Raw genomic sequence first — 3,962 nt, forward strand, 5'->3', positions numbered from 1 at the left:
CATACAAATGAAGTTGATTGCTTGAGAATATTATTAATATGTGTTTGGGTGTGGGATTAGACTCACTGAGTAAACTAGTTACTCATGACTCATTTGTGATGCAGGTAACCAGTAGATGGGAGACCTTACTCTAGGACAAGAAGGAACATCATTAGCCAGCGGTAGTTTTATTATCCCTGCAAAGTCATTTTGATATATCTTATTTATAAGATTTGTAGACCGAAAACCTCGAGGTTAATTTATAACAAATTTTGTAAGATGCCTTTAAATGATATATATAAAGATTGTTTTTAAAGTATGGGTTCCATATGATATTAGTCCTTGTCCGGACGAACTAACTATCGGATATTTCTTTTTCGGGTTGAAAAGCCTAGAGTGATATTCGATAGGAGCGTTGGTGTTCTTTGGTTGTTGGTCTAAGGTGATCGGAGGTATTCTGAGAACTTCGGATCGACCATCGAGGAACATCGACCGTGTCATTTCCGGTTATCTACGATCGGGGGTGTCACAAAGGTGGTATCAGAGCATGGTTATACGATGCTTGAATGGGACTTGTTTCAAATGTTTTTCGAGTCAAAATGAGTCGCAAGGATAACTAGGATATGCTGGCTGGTTCTTTCATTTTAGAATAGATAGTCATGGGTAGTTACCTAACAGTGATCTTTCATAGCAGAAGCACCGAGACAAGCTTGAACGGATTGACCTTACTTACCGATGTTACTATCATAAGGCTCGAGTGTGCTACCCTCATGGTCGGGTTCACTACCGCCATGTTAAGAATTTTATACATCGAATACATCTCTGGACTCATGTGTTATCGATGTCAAGGTGGGCGTTGTTTGTGGTTTGATTCAGAGCGATGCGACTGCACATGATCACCTAGATGCACTTATTCTTCCGGCTTCTCAAGTCTCCAGCTTATGCTGAGACGTACAAGAAACAGAGTCGTACAAGCCTGAATTGTTCAAAATTTGTTTGGAGCTTACCGTTGGAGGAAGAGATGGTTCAACTATAGTACAAGCCGATGGACACACATGCATCTTCTGTTGGCAACAAGACATCTTAAAGCTTATGATGGAAAGAAGTAGTGGGACCACAAGATACAGAAGAAGGACTAAACCGTTCGAGGTATACTATGGCTTGAGGCAGATTTGGGATGCAACACCCTGAGAAAAATATTTTCTTCAGAGAGGTGAGATCGATTTGGACAGATTTCAAGAGTTCACGAAGTAGTATTTTATACACAAGATATGGGACCGATTGAAGATTCAGTTCACGGAGTTGGTACAGTGGGATGTTTCCGCCAGAAGGTTCAGGTCGAGTTAATCATATACAACAATTTCAGCATCGAGATATGTGGTCGAGTGAATTTCATTCATCGATTATGGTTTGGAGAATAATCCAAAGATCATATGGAAAATCTTTGGGAACTTAGCCAAGAATTTTGGAGTAGATAAAAGACCATGGAGTTTCAAAGCTTCGAGGAGATGTTAGAGTATGACGTGAATGTTAAAGAAGCTATTATTGCTGAAGAAGTTAACCAAGTCATGCAGACCGTTTATTTTCCAACCGCTGCAGATCAAAGGTCAGTTTCAAGAAGTGAGTTAAGTAAGTCGTTGGGGATGATTTTGGGTGTACATTTCATCAGATCAAGATCGAGGACCTTGAGCCGTTATGGTTGTTACTAGCAAAGACAGAATGGTCGTGATTGTCAAAGTTTGGGAAATCCTGGAACGTTTGCATCATTCGCGCTTTGGTGGTTCTTGTGAAGAGTTAGGAATTTAGGTTACCCTTCCTCATGAAGTTACCCGATCTAGTTACCTATACCTAAGATAACACTTGTTGAACTTGTCCGCTTTTCCTTACCGTTAGTCCACATCCAAGTGTTAGGCTATTTGGGTAGAGCCTACACTTTATAGTTGTCTGGACCGTCAAAACCCCTGAAAGGTCCAATCACAGGTTTGCTTCTTATCCCATTGTGTGTTGTGTGCATTTTTAAAATCTTATAATTGATTGAAATAAAAAAAAATATATATATATATATATATATATATATATATATGTGAATTGTGATCAAGGTGTCGTAAGAGACCTTGCCTATGGATGGAGTTTTCCGCCCATATCGTGTTTTATTCGGGAATAACACATAGTTGTAGTTCCCGAGCATTGTCATAGTATTAGAAAGGATTCACTTTGGTGAATTCAAGTATCCGTTCTTATTTGTGGAAGTATTGGCTGCCATTTGAAGTAATGGTATGCCTTCCCCATTCCTTAGTACTTCTGTTAGAGCGGTATGTTTCTATCTAGAGTGAGATTTGCTATCTAGTTACCGAGCTCAATTAGGATGTCGAGGAAAGAAGTATTAGGAAGAAGACCCGTCACTGTTGGCCTACAATGATACTCTACCAAGTGTTTGAGCATGCTCATAACAGTTTGGCAAGTTGAAAAACTTTTGGGAAAAAGGTGAAGAAGTGTACTCTAGTAACTTGATTGTTTAAATTGTAAAAGATGAAAAGGTGCAGAGTAGAAGACAGTCTGATAATCAAGAAAGATGAAGATGTGGTTAAGGCATTGAAAGGATGGTTGACATCTAAAAGTAACATGTTCACTATTCTTGTTGAACCTGGATTCGCTGCAATAGCCTAGGGATTTCACCAAGTGGTTCTTGCCGAGTTCTAGTAGTAGTTAGAAGATTATAAAAGGGTCTCAGATAGATCAGAAGTGTAAAGAATACAGTAAGTGAAATCATTCTTGGAATGGGTGAGTGTGAGTATTTGAGAGTAGCACCCCTGGTCCGAATCATGTTGGTGTGATTGATCGTGCATGTTCTTGTTTGATTGTTGCACGGTTAATCAAGTTAACATTGACCAGACTGGAGATGTTATTTTCACGTATGGCACATCACCTAACGTTCCAAATTTCATGTTGCTGTTATGGGAGAAAGTCAGATAGAAAAGGTTGAGAAGTAATAGTCTACATATACAAGATTGTTAGAAAAAGTATGCAGACCGCAGTTGACAAGAATTGTGCAGACTAAAGAATTTGGTTATCTTGAAAGTGGCTGCTCAGAAAAGAAAGGATCGGTTGGGGGAATCAAGGGATCGACCATGAGTTGTTTTGATATGGGAAGATTAAGATAAGGTAAGAGCTAATATCCATAACTCCTTTCAGAGACTGTTCAGTAAAGAGTGTACAGCTACGTTTTCAGAATTCGGGGACGAATTCTATTGAGGAGGGAAGAATGTAATAACCCTCACGAGCATATATAATTTTTGGTCGAGAAAATTCTTTAAGATCAGTTTGAGGATTGATCGATCAGAATTTAAATAAAAATCGACCCGGTGAATTATTCGTGATGGGACTGTCTCGAGGCCAATGTACCTACTCTTAATAGTTCTGACCAAGTGTTAATTATTTTGGTCGAGTTTTATCTAAGCTGGACGAGAACCAATGGACGGGAAACATTTTATCGTAAACTGGTCTTGAATACTTTCTGCTGCTTGCGAGTCATGTGCATGTCATGTGCTGCCTGGCTGCTTGCTTCCTTCCTGACCTGAACATGTGACTTGCACCTTCCAGCTTGCTTGCTACATTAAAGTCATGTGAGTTGCACACCTGCTTGAAGTTTCTTCATGGAAAGGAAATGACATTACTTCATGGGAAGGAAAGTGTGATTCAGCTCACCACATGTCTCATACTGATCTGAAACTTTTGTCCTTTCTTGCTGACTCTTCTCCTGCTGTTTACCCTGTCTTTTATTACCTTGTCCCCTTCCTGGTCGAGCCCATTCATCTCAGAAACAAGAAAGAAAAATTCAGAGAGAAAGAGAGAAAGAAAGAGAGAAAAATCTGTGAGGAAAATACATGAAAAATTCAGAAAAAAATAAGAGAAGAGAAGTGAGCTTGGACGACCCTTTCTCACCATCTTGTGACTTTAATCAGTGAGTATTTGTGTGGTAAAGA

General features: G+C 39.4%; 1 long non-coding RNA gene across 1 annotated transcript; it reads left to right on the top strand.

Moving 5' to 3' along the window:
* The first annotated feature begins 1,484 nt into the window (after window positions 1–1,484).
* On the top strand, window positions 1,485–3,260 carry LOC117130176. The gene is made up of 2 exons (XR_004453631.1): window positions 1,485–1,585; window positions 1,649–3,260. It is a non-coding gene; the product is annotated as an uncharacterized LOC117130176 (long non-coding RNA).
* The last annotated feature ends 702 nt before the right edge of the window (window positions 3,261–3,962 follow it).

Source organism: Brassica rapa, unplaced genomic scaffold, assembly GCF_000309985.2.
Source record: "Brassica rapa cultivar Chiifu-401-42 unplaced genomic scaffold, CAAS_Brap_v3.01 Scaffold0344, whole genome shotgun sequence".
NCBI lineage: Eukaryota > Viridiplantae > Streptophyta > Magnoliopsida > Brassicales > Brassicaceae > Brassica > Brassica rapa.